Here is a 13,760-nt window from a genome sequence, read left to right as displayed (position 1 = left end):
GTCGGTGCGCTTGAGGAGCGGTGGCGGGTAGAGCCGGTGGACGTCGACCATGGGGATTGTGTGTTGTGTAGTGCTTCGGATCTATTTGGATTCAGAGGTGTGGTGGAGCTCCGGGCGAAGGCCCAGGGTGCCGGCAACGGCGGCGTCATGGCGTCGTTCCCCTTCTTGAAGGTGTTGGCGTGGGGTTTCATTACATGTCTCTCCGGGAGAAATCTCTAGCTTTCGATGGTCGAAGCGGGCGATGGCGGCGGCTAGGTCGATTCCTTCTTTGAGGCATCACCTTGTATAGTCAGCATACTGCAGTTTGCACGGATGCCTTTGTCGTCAAGGACAGTGGGCGCCAGGGCCTCGGCTTCGGGTGGTTTCTGTCTGTGCGTCGAGATGGTGATCTCGGGAACAATGTGAGTGGCAGCTCCATGAGGTAGAATTCTATCTCGACATTGATTGAGTGACATCCTTGTCCCGCTTGGGCGATAGGGGTGTCGGCTCGGTTGATGCGCCCCAGAAGGGGCGGTCTGACTTTACGTCGGGGTGGCGGCCTCGGATGTGGTGCGACGTTCGTGGTCTGTGAACGGTTGCCTTGAGCAGCGTGGGCTGCAGGTAGCTGGGTTGTGCGGTGTTGCTGCTCGAGGGGAGCGGTGGTATGTCGGGGCAACGGCCGCGGAAGACGGTGCCGGTTATTTGCGCTGGGCACGGCGGACCGGTGGATGCCGGGGCGGCGGCCCCGAGGGTACCACTATGGCGTCCAGGCTTCTATGGCAACGATGATGGTGGGAGCGAGGTTGGCGTCCCGACAATGGTTGAGGTAGTCGGCTTTTCTTCGGCGTGCCCACGGTATTGTCTCGGATTGTTTGTTGATGTGGAGTCGAAGCTGCGACGACGGGGCCCTGTGGTGTACGATGACTGAATGCAGGTGACCCGTTCGACGATCTTCCGTGACGCCAGTCGTGCCTGGTTTTATTCTTCTGAGTTCTTCGTTAGAGTCGGAGCTATGTTGTCTGGTTGCATGTCGACATGTCGTTGTTTAGGGTGGGCTTTGCCCTGAGTGTTTCATTCGTTGGGAATGGGCTTGGCCCTGTTGTTCTGGTTTTTGTTCGGTTTTCCGTAATTAACTGGGTAAGTTTCTTCTACTTAATTAATACATGAGACGATGTTTGCCTCCGTTTCGAAAAATATATATATATATATATGACTATGTGTGCTTTCTTCTGGTCGATCTGGAGGTTCAGAAATGATATTTACTTTGGCCGGAGTAAATGTATGTGCTCGCAGGAATATTTTGTCGTTTGGTAAAATGATGGCGACTTCTCTGGCCCAAGGAAAAAACATTCAGCTGCTGGACAGATGCCTGCCGTTTATGGAGACCAAAGCCGGAAATTCCCCGGCTCAGCTCTACCTGAAGAAGCGGCGCAGCAATCTTGTTCTGAGCTCTTCTTGCATTTGTATTTCATTCTGTTTTGCGCTTGTGGTTGGTGCTCTTCTTGCATATCACTCGAAGCGGGTGGGTCATTTAAACAATTGTTGGTAGAAAGAAAAGAACAATACTCCCTCCGTTTCTAAATATAAGATTTTTTAAAGATTTTAATATAAACTACATACGAATGTATATAGAGATATTTTAGAAATGTACATTCATTCATTTTATTTCATATATAGTCTATATTGAAATTTTTAAAAGGTTTTGTTTCTCATGCGGCATTGACGAGCTGGTTGCTAGAATGGCTTGTTTGAATTAGGTCTCCCCGGCTGATCCCTACATCGACGACGTTCGATCTGGCACTGACTGGTTTCTGAGAATTTGTGTTATTAAATCTGTTGGCTCTTTTCGGATTTTGTCAGTATGAAGGAGAACAATTGGCTTAAGGGCGGACATATGTTAAAGGTCATGGGGCAGCTACGGGAGCGACTATTGCATTACTCATAGCAACTCCTACGAGGCCGGGCCTTGACACGGGACGCCAGCATAGTCGGAGGTGTGGCGTCTAGACGTCGTGCATCATATAATGTAGTGTGACGCCTTGCTGTCGGCGTCACGCTAAAATGTTATACAAGTGATTTTTTTGATACGGTTTAGTTTGTGAATTTGTTGCGCCTTTAGGTCGATTCTGTCCATTTTGGTGCAGCAAGCCGGGCTGACCAAGTAACCAAGTGGTCTCGTCACACATCTTTTTTCCTTTACTTTCATTCTGTTAAAAATATATATTAAATACATATGTAAATGGAAAATAGATAGTTACTTTCTTTAAGTGTGTTCACTTTTTGGACAAACCGAAACATGTTTATATTCATATCATGTTGGCCAGCCAACCCAAAAAGAGTACAACCCGATATACAAAAATAAAGCATAAATAAAAGAGAAAATTACACCGGTGTCTTTGTGACACAGGAGCAACTAGTTAGCGAGCATTCCTTCGGGAGCCTTACAGGGATCACTCCCATGCACCGCCACTTGATGTGTTTTCATCCGCCGTCACGTGTCGTGCTCTGAGCGTTTTCTTTGAATTTCTTATTTTTTATTTCTTTGCACGCGTTTTTGGCTTTTTGGATTGGATTTTTTCTGATTATTTTTGGGTGTTTCGTTTTTTCACCGGTCTTTCTGAGATTTTCAAAGATTTTGTTCTTTAAAAAAATGTTTTTTTGCACGAAAACACGCGTTTTTGTTTTTTCCTGAGAGTCATGGTTTTGCTTCCGCGAGAGGCATGACCATGTCTCTCGAAAACGGAAAAAACGTGATAGATACAATTTTATTTCTCCGAGAGGTACGGTTTTGCTTTCGCGAGAGCTCTCGGAAACAAAAAAAAGACGTGTTTTCTGTTTTTTTAGCGGGAGGCTTGGTTTTGCTTCCGCGAGAGGCACGGTCGTGCCTCTCGAAAATGAAAAGAAACACATTTTATGTTTTTTTTTTGCAAGAGACACGGTTTTGCTTTTGCGAGAGGCATGATCGTGCCTTGGAAACGGGAAAAATGTGTTTTCTGTTTTTTTGCGAGAGACACGGTTTTACATGGTTAGTCATAAAATCCTACATAAAACTTGTAGATCACTGAGTATCATATGTTCGATTCCCTGCAATAGTTTTGCGACATTAAGATAGTAATATGTGGTAACTAGTTCATGATTGTTGATTAGTAAGAATATTGATGTTAAAGTTTCTGATTCCCGAAGCATGCACGTATAGTCTCTAGTTATGCGATAAAGTTGGAGCATAATTTATCCTTGATTGAAATCCTTTGTGCTGTTATAATCAGAGTCACACGATGATTAAATCCTCCCAACCTTCTCCTTCGGGGAATACGGGTAGTGCTTTGCTTGGAGAGAGTTAATAAAATCTTGCAATAAGGATATGAATTCTTTATGACTAATGTGAATCCACGAATATACGCGCTCTCACCTCCACATATTTGCTAGCCTCTTCGGTACCGTGCATTGCCCTTTCTCATCTCGAGAGTCGGTACAAACTTCGCAGGTGCATCCAAACCCCGTGATATGATACGCTCTGTCACACAGAAGCCTTATTTTAACTTCCTCAAAACAGCCACCATACTGCTACTTCTTAAGATTGCATTGGTTTTCCCTTAAAGAGGAAAGGGTGATGCAACAAAGTAGATAAGTATTTCCCTCAATTTGTTGAGAACCAAGGTATCAATCTAGTACGAGGAACAAGCAAGCCCCAATTGAGTACCTACACAAACAATCGAACACTTGCACCCAATGCTAGAAAGGGGTTGTCAATCCCTTCAGAGTTATTTGCAAAGATGAGATCTCATAGAGATATATATAAAAGATTGCGGAAACAAAAGTAAATAATTGCAACAAGATATTTTTGGTATTTTTGGTTTATAGATCCGAAAGTATAATATGGAAAATAGACCCGGGGGCCATAGGTTTCACTAGAGGCTTCTCTCATAAAGGAAAATAATACGGTGGGTGAACAAATTACTGTCGAGCAATTGATAGAAAAGCGAATAGTTATGAAGATATCCAAGGCAATGATTATGCATATAGGCATCACGCCCTGTCAAGTAGACCGAAACGATTCTGCATCTACTACTATTACTCCACACATCGACCGACTCCTGCCTGCATCTAGAGTATTAAGTTCATGAAGAACAGAGTAACGCATTAAGTAATAAGACATGATGTAGAGGGATAAACTCAAGCAATATGATGAAAACACCATCTTTTTATCCTCGATGGCAACAATACAATATGTGCCTCGCTACCCTACTATGTCACTGGGTGAGGACACCACAAGATTGAACCCAAAACTAAGCACTTCTCCCATTGCAAGAATTACCAATCTAGTTCGCCAAACCAAACCAATAACTTGAACAGACTTGCTAAGATATGAAATCATGCATATAAGAATTCAGAAGAGATTCAAATAATATTCATAGATAATCTGAACATAAACTCACAATTCATCGGATCTCGACAAACACACCGCAAAAGAGTATTACATCGGATAGATCAGCATGAAGATCATGAAGAACATGGTATTGAAGATGAAAGAGAGAGAAGAAGCCATCTAGATACTAGCTATGGACCCCTAGATCTGTTGTGAACAACTCACGCATCATCAGAGGGGAAATGGAGTTGATGTAGATGCCCTCCGTAATAAATTCCCTCTCCGATAGATTATCGGAAAAGGCTCCCAGATTGGATCACATGTGAACAGAGGCTCTCGGCGGCGAAAAAGTATTTTCGTGGCTCTCTTTAGCGATGGGGGAATATTTGGGAATTTATAGGCCGAAGAATAGGGTTAGGAGACCTCCAGGAGACCCACAAGCCAGGGGGCGCACCCCCCTAGGGCGCGCCCTGCAGGCTTGTGCCTCCCGGCAGGTGTCCTGCCCCCTACTTCAAGTCTTATCGGTTTCTTCTAGTCCAAGAAAAATCATTCCGGAGATTTTATTCCATTTGGACTCCGTTTAATATTCCTTATCTGCAATACTAAAAAACATGGAAAAAACAGAAACTGATACTAGGCTCTAGATTAGCAGGTTAATCCAAAAAATAATTTAAAACATCATATTAATGCATATAAAACATCCAAAACAGATAATATAATAGCATGGAACAATCAAACATTATAGATACGTTGGAGACGTATCACATACCTACCTATTATGGCATTTACAAAGCCATTCCGAGATATATTGCCATGGAATTTCTACCGCTTCCATTTTGATGACTTGAGCATTTATTGTCATATTTCTTTGCATGATCGTAAGATAGCTAGCATGATATTTCCATGACTTGTCTGTTCTTATGTCTGTGCTACCCTAGATCATTGCACATCCTAGTACACCGTGCTACCTATTGAGCTTGCGTTGGTTTTCCATTGAAGAGGAAAGGGTGATGGGCAAAACAATGAAAACGGAAAACATGACAGAATATGTGAAAAACAAAACAACAGGTAGTAAATAATTTATTCGGGGTACTTCTGCAACTTAAATTAAAAAACTCAAAACAGATGACAGAAAGGAAATTATATAGAGCATGCTGTTAAAAAAATTCAAATCAAAAGGATGATATGGTGATTTTTGGCGAAATTTCCCGTCAAGCAGACATAATCTGTTTCTCGACAGCATGCCACAATTTTTGAACTTTCTTACAATCAGAGGCTATAACTTGGCACAAACCTTAAAAATAAAGATACAATGATGTTGCTACAGTAGTAACACACATCAAGACCACTAAAACGAAAAGTAAAAACTCAAATTAAAGATAACAAGGGTTGTCTCCCTAGAGCTCTTTTTTTATTGCCATAAAGATAGGCTTAAGATTTTAATGATGCTCTCGTAGGAATGAGTTGTAGAACAAAAGAGAGCATCAAGAAGCAAGTACCAAGCACATTTAAGTCTAACATGCTTCCTATGCATAGGAATATTGCAATAGAATAATTCATTGAAGCACAAGGCAATAAGCATAGGAAGGCAAAACAAGTGCAGCTTCAAAGCCTTCAACATAAAGAGAGGGAACTTGATATTATTGAAATATCTATAAGCATATGTTCCCTTCTTATAATAATTTTCAGTGGGATCATGAATAAACTCAACAATATAAGTATCACATAAAGCATTGTTACCATGATCCATATGGACTTCATGAAGAGGATAAAACTTGGAGTAAAAGATAGACTGAGTCTCCTCCCAATCCCGTAGGTGAGAATCATCTAGTAGCCTATACCATTTCAGTGACAAGGCAAATAATTTCCTCATGACTCCATCTCTTGTCAAACCTGAAATCTTAAACAACTCACAAAGTTATGTAAGTTTCAACAAATGAATACTAGGATTGACTGTTCCATCTCCTGCATAACAATCATTCCTAATTATTTCAATTATCCCAAGTGGTCTTTTGAATGGGATACATTCAGTAGGTGGAGGAGACTTCTCTACCACGGGTGTGGTAAAGCGGCCTTCCCCAAGCAGCGAACTAACAGTACAGTTTTCCATAAGCCTAACTAGTGGAGTCTGATACGTCTCCAACGTATCTATAATTTTTGATGGTTCCATGCTATTATCTTGTCAACTTTGGATGTTTTGTATGCATTATATATATTTTTTGGGACTAACCTATTAATTCAGTGCCAAGTGTCAGTTCCTGTTTTTTACGTGTTTTTGACCTTTTTCAGAGGAGAATATTAAACGGAGTCCAAATGGAATAAAACCTCCGGAAAGATTTTTTTCGAACAGAAGATACGCAGGGAACTTGAGAACCAAGGCAAAGGGCTCCGGGGGAGGCCACAAGCCCCCTAGCCGCGGCCTGGGGGGGGGGGGGTCGCGCCTAGCAGGCTTGTGGGCCCCCCGTGACTCCTTTGCCCTACCTCTTCCGCCTATAAATTCCCTAAAAACCTGAAACCACGAGAGAGAGCCACGAAAATACTTTTCCGCCGCCGCAAGCTTCTTTCTCCGCAAGATCCCATCTGGGGACCGTTCTGGTGCCCTGCCGGAGGGGGGATTCAGACACGGAGGGCTTCTTCATCAACACCATTGCCTCTCCGATGATGCGTGAGTAGTTCACCACAGACCTTTGGGTCCATAACTAGTAGCTAGATGGCTTCTTATCTCTCTTGGATCTTCAATACAAAGTTCTCCATGATCTTCATGGAGATCTATCCGATGTAATCCTCTTTTGCGGTGTGTTTGTCGAGATCCGATGAATTGTGGATTTATGATCAGATTATCTATGAATATTATTTGAGTTTCCTCTGATCTCTTACATGCATGGTTTCATATTCTTGTAATTCTCTTGGAGTTGTGGGTTTCGTTTTGGGTTCATACTATGCGGTGACCTCACCCAGTGACAGAAAGGGTAGCGAGGCACGCATCGTGTTGTTGCCATCAAGGGTAAAAAGATGGGGTTTATACATATTGCATGAATTTATCCCTCTACATCATGTCATCTTTCTTAAGGCGTTACTCTCTTTGTTATGAACTCAATACACTAGATGCATGCTGGATAGCGGTCGATGTGTGGAGTAATAGTAGTAGATGTAGAAAGTATCGGTCTACTTGTCTCGGACGTGATGCCTATATGTATGATCATTGCCTTAGATATCGTCATGACTTTGCGCGGTTCTATCAATTGCTCGACAGTAATTCGTTCACCCACCGTAATATTTGCTATCATGAGAGAAGCCTCTAGTGAACACTATGGCCCCCGGGTCTACTTCACATCATATTTTCAGCTCTACACTTTTACTTTGTTGCACTTTCCACCTTCAAATCTCACCTTGCAATCAATCGTGAAGGGATTGACAACCCCTTTGTAGCGTTGGGTGCAAGTTTGCTGTTTTTGCTCACGTACTTTGGAGACTTGCCTTGATACTCCTACTGGATTGATACCTTGGTTCGGAAATACTTACTGCTACTGTGCTGCATCAGCCTTTCCTCTTCAAGGGAAAAACCAATGCAAGCTCAATAGGAAGCAAGAAGAATTTCTGGCGCCGTTGCTGGGGAGTATCAAGTCAAGAATAGTCTTCCTCCAATGCGTCAATTTCTGGCACCGGGGACTGTTCTAAGTGAAGCTCATCCAAGTAACTGTCGCAAACTCATCTCTTGCATTTACTTTTTTTTGCCTCTCGTTTTCCTCTCCCCCATTTTTGATTTTTTTTTACAAAAATATTTGCCTTTTTCGTTCGCCCTTTTCTTTCGCTTGCTTTTTGTTCGCTTGTGTGCTTGTCTTGCTTGCTGAAGTCACCATGACTGAAAACACCAAACTTTGTGACTTCTTGAATACTACTAATAATGATTTTATTAGTACTCCGATTGCTCCCGCCACTAGTGTGAAATCATATGAAATCAATGCTGCTTTGCTGAATCTTGTTATGAAAGAGCAATTCTCCGACCTTCCTAGCAAAGATGTTGCATCCCATCTTAATACCTTCATTGAGTTATGTGATATGCAAAAGAAGAAAGATGTGGATAATGATGTGATTAAATTGAAGCTATTTCTTTTCTCATTGCGAGATCGAGCAAAAACTTGGTTTTCATTTTTCCCAAAAATAGTATTGATTCCTGGAACAAGTGCAAAGATGCTTATATATCCAAGTATTTTCCACCGGCTAAGATTATCTCTCTCTGTAATGATATCATGAATTTTAAGCAACTAGATCATGAACATGTTGCACAATCTTGGGATAGAATGAAATTCATGATTAGAAATTGTCCCGCTCATGGCTTGAGTCTTTGGATGATTATACAAATCTTCTATGCTGGTTTGAATTTTGCTTCTAGAAATATCGTTGATTCCGCCTCCGGTGGAACTTTCATGGAAATCACATTAGGAGAAGCCACAAAACTCCTAGATGATATCATGACAAACTGTTCTCAATGGCACACTGAAAGGTCACCTACTAGTAAAAAAGTGCATGCTATAGAAGAAATTAACTCTTTGAGTGCTAAGATGGATGAGTTAATGAATTTTTTTTCTAGTAAAGGTGCTCCTTTAGATCCAAATGGTACGCCCTTGTCTTCCTTGATTGAGAGTAGCAATAAAAGCTTGGATGCTAATTTTTTTGGTAGGAATAATTTTGGCAACAACAATGCTTTTAGAGGTAACTATATTCCTAGGCCTTTTCCTAGTAATCCCTCTAATAACTTTGGCAACTCCTACAACAATGCACATGGAAATTACAATAAATTGCCCTCTGATATAGAGAGTAATATTAAATAGTTTATTAACTCGCAAAAGATTTTCAATGCGTCCATAGAAGAAAAACTGCTCAAAATTGATGACTTGGCTAGGACCGTTGATAGAATGTCTCGTGATATTGATGCTTTGAAGTTGAGATGTGCTCCTCCCAAGATCAATATGGATGAAACTTTGAAAGCTATGCATGTTTCCATGAATGAGAGTAAAGAAAGAACCTCCCAAATTCGTGCTAGACATGAATGGCTTAAAAAGGCGTGTTCTCGTGATGAGAATCACGAAGATCTTAAATTGCTTGGTGTGACTCCCATTGAATCCTTGTTTTCTAATGTCAAACTTAATGATGATGGGGCTGGATATGAATCCACTTTGGTTGAGAAATGCCCAATTGATTCGGAGTCTATCTATCTTGATGCTAAAAGCATTGAAAGTGGAGTAGAGGATATCAAAACTTTGAGTAGTAATGAAATTACTACTTTGGATTTCAAGGAATTCAATTATGATAGTTGCTCTTTGATTGAATGTACTTCCTTAATGCAATCCATGCTAAACTCTCCACACGCTTATAGCCAAAACAAGGCCTTTACCGATCATATCGTCGATGCTATGATGAAATCTCTTGAAGAGAAACTTGAGTTGGAAGTTTCTATCCCTAGAAAACTTCATGATGAGTGGGAACCTACTATCAAAATCAAGATCAAAAACTATGAATGCAATGCTTTGTGTGATTTGGGTGCTAGTGTTTCCGCTATTCCAAAGTGTTTATGTGATGTTCTAGGCTTCAATGAGATTGATGAGAGCTATCTTAATTTGCATCTTGCGGATTCTACTGTTAAGAAACCCATGGGAAGGATCAATGATGTTCTTATTATTGCAAATAGGAACTATGTACCCGTGGATTTCATTGTGCTTGATATTGATTGCAATCCGACGTGTCCTATCATTCTTGGTAGACCTTTCCTAAGGACTATTGGTGCTGTCATCGATATGAAGGAAGGGAATATTAGATTTCAATTTATATTAAAGAAGGGCATGAAACATTTTCCTAGAAAGAAAATAAGATTCCTTATGAATCCATGATGAGGGTTACTTATGGTTTGAGCACCAAAGACGACGATACATGATTCTATCGCCTTATGCCTAGCTAAGGGCGTTAAACAATAGCGCTTGTTGGGAGGCAACCAAATGAATTTATCTTTGCTTTTTTGTTTTCTGTTTTGTTGTGTCCACACCATCATAATTCTGTTATGATTGTGTTTTTTGTGTTTCTTTTTTTTGTTTGAGCCAAGTAAAACCTTTATGACTAGTTTTGGTGATGGTTGTTTGATCTTGCTGAAAAAGACAGAAACTTTGCGCTCACGCAATTATTTTTCATTTCTATCCACAAAGATATTTTGAGTTGATTCTTTTTTGCTGCTGGTTGATATGCCAATTGCCCAAATTTTCATAATTGTTCGGAATTTTTGAGATACCAGAAGTATACGAAGTATACAGATTGCTACAGACTGGTCTGTTTTTGACAGATTCTGTTTTTGTTGTGTTGATTGCTTATTTTGGTGAAACTATGGATAGTATCGGGGGGGGGGGGGTACTAGGCATGGAAAAGTGACAATACAGTAATCTAACACCAATATAAATATAAATCAAGTTTTCTACAGTACCTAAAGAGTTGGTAGTTTGTTTTCTTGTGCAAATGATATCACGAGTTTCTGTTTAAGTTTTGTGTTGTGAAGTTTCAAGTTTTGCGTGATGTTCTCATGGACAATGGGATAAAGAGTGGAAAGAGCTCAAGCTTGGGTACGCCCAAGGCATCCCAAGCCAAATTCAAGGACACCAAAAAATCCTAAGCTTGGGGATGCCCCGGGAAGGCATCCCCTCTTTTGTCTTCAATCCATCGGTAACGTTACTTGGAGCTATATTTTTATTCACCACATGATATGTGTTTTGCTTGGAGCGTTGTGTATTATAGGAGTCTTTTCTTTTTGTTGTGTAACAATCATCCTTGATGCACACCTTTTTGAGAGAGACATGCACTCATCGTGAATTTTCTAGAATACTCATTGAGCTTCACTTATATCTTTTGAGTTAGGCAATTTAGCTCACATGTGCTTCACTTATATCTTTTGAGCTAGATAACTTTGCTCTAGTGATTCACTTAGATCTTTTTAGAGCATGGCAGTTTCATATTTTGGAGAAATAAGAACTCTCGATCTTCACTTATATCTTTTTGAGAGTGCTCTCTCTGAGTAACTTGGTAGTTGGCTTGTGCTATGAAAGTAGTCCTAAAAATGATAGGCATCCAAAGAGGATATAATTAAACTTCCATATTCATGTGCATTGATTAGTAAAGAGAATTTTGATTCCTCTCAATTAGTTTTGAGACATGGATTTGGTAATATTAGAGTTATGTTAGTAGGGTGTTGTGAATCTAGAAATACTTGTGTTGAAGTTAGTGATTCCCGTAGCATGCACGTATGGTGAACCGCTATGTTAGGAAGTCAGAGCATAATTGATTTATTGATTGTCATCCTTTGAGTTGCGGTCGGGAGCGCCCGATGGTTAACACCTACCAACCCTTCCCCTAGGAGTATGCGTTTAGCACTTTGTTTCGATTACTAATAAAACTTTCGCAATAAGTATATGAGTTCTTCATGACTAATGTGAGTCCATGGTATAGATGCACTTTCACCTTCCACCGTTGCTAGCCTCTCTAGTGCCGCGCAACTTTCGCCGGTGCACAAAACCACCATATACCTTCCTCAAAACAGCCACCATACCTACCTATCATGGCCTTTTCATAGCCATTACGAGATATATTGCCATGCAACTCCCACCGTTCCATCTCATGACTTGTGCCGTCACTTTCATATTGCCATTGCATGATCGTAAGATAGCTAGTGAGATGTTTCAACGTCATACACTAAGCTAGATCGTTGCACATCCCGGTACACTGCCGGAGGCATTTCCTATAGAGTCATCATTGCTCTAAGTATTGAGTTGTGAGTAAATAAAAGTGTGATCATCATCATTATTCGAGCATTGTCCCATGTGAGGAAATAAAAAAAAAGAGGCCAAAGATGCCTACAAAAAATAATAATGAAAAGAGGCCAAAGAGCCCAAACAAAAAAGAGAGAGAGAGAAAAAGAGAGAAGGGACAATGCTACTATCTTTTTCCACACTTGTGCTTCACAATAGCACCATGTTCTTCATGATTGAGAGTCTCTTGTTTTGTCACCACCATATACTAGTGGGAATCTTCATTATATAACTTGGCTTGTATATTCCAATGATGGGCTTCTGCTACCTCTTGAGCTTGCGTTGGATTTTCCCCTTGAAGAGGAAAGGGTGATGCAGCAGAGTAGCAGTAAGTATTTACCTCAGTTTTGAGAACCAAGGTATCAATCCAGTAGGAGTATCAAGATGAAGCACTGATGTACCTGCGCAAAAACAGCAAACTTGCACCCAACGCTACAAAGGGGTTGTCAATCCCTTCACGATTGATTGCAAGGTGAGATCTGAAGGCGGAAAGTGCAACAAATTAAAAGTGTAGGGCTGAAAATATGATGTGAAGTAGACCCGGGGGGCCATAGTGTTCACTAGAGGCTTCTCTCAAGATAGCAAATATTACGGTGGGTGAACGAATTACTGTCGAGCAATTGATAGAACCGCGCAAAGTCATGATGATATCTAAGGCAATGATCATACATATAGGCATCACGTCCGAGACAAGTAGACCGATACTTTCTGCATCTACTACTATTACTCCACACATCGACTGCTATCCAGCATGCATCTAGTGTATTGAGTTCATGACGAACAGAGTAACTGTCACATCCCTGAATCCCTAATAGAGTATAGCAAGTTTGTTCTCATGTCTTCTTCTTTGCATCCAAGTAAATGAAATGAAATCAGAAGCAAAGCAAATAAAACAAAAGCTAACCCTAGCAACTCTATATTCAAAAGCAATTCAAATTTGGTGGCAAATTAAAGAATCCAAAATGGCTATTAGAAAAGTTCATCATTTGTGATAAATGTTGAAAACAAAATATCAGGGGTGAAATATATTTTCAAAATTCTTTTGGCATTTTATTTTAAATTTAAAAGTTACTGAAATAAACTATATAATTGATTTCAAATATTCCAAAGTTTCCAAAAATGCTGAAACTTTTATATATGTTTGGAAATGTTCCAAATAACACTTCAACATGTTTCAAACTATTTTAGGAATAGTTTGGAGCCAAAAATAAAACAAAACAAAGTCACAAAGGATTTAACAGAAACAGAAATGAAAAAATAGAAAAAGGCTTACCAGTTGCTCACCCCTGGCCCAGCCCAGCTCGCCCTGTCGTCTTCCTCGTGCCAGCGAGCAGCACGAGGTCGCTGCTACTGCAACAAAAGACCCTCCAACGGCGCCAGAAACAAGCGTGCTGACGAGAGACTATTCTTGTCTTGATATTCCTCAGCAACGGCACCAGGAATCCTTCTGGTACAGCTACGCCTTTAGGGACTTCCTTGGAAAATATGCAAAGGATTCCCTCGTGGCCTCGGAGCCTTACGTTGATGTTCCCTCGAAGCGGAAAGGGTGATGTAGCACAGTGGTGGTAAGT

The sequence above is a fragment of the Hordeum vulgare genome, chromosome 5H (genome assembly GCF_904849725.1).
Source record: "Hordeum vulgare subsp. vulgare chromosome 5H, MorexV3_pseudomolecules_assembly, whole genome shotgun sequence".
In the NCBI taxonomy this organism is placed as follows: Eukaryota; Viridiplantae; Streptophyta; class Magnoliopsida; order Poales; family Poaceae; genus Hordeum; species Hordeum vulgare.
The sequence above is the reverse complement of the archived record's forward strand: the minus strand, read 5'-3'. Positions refer to the sequence as shown.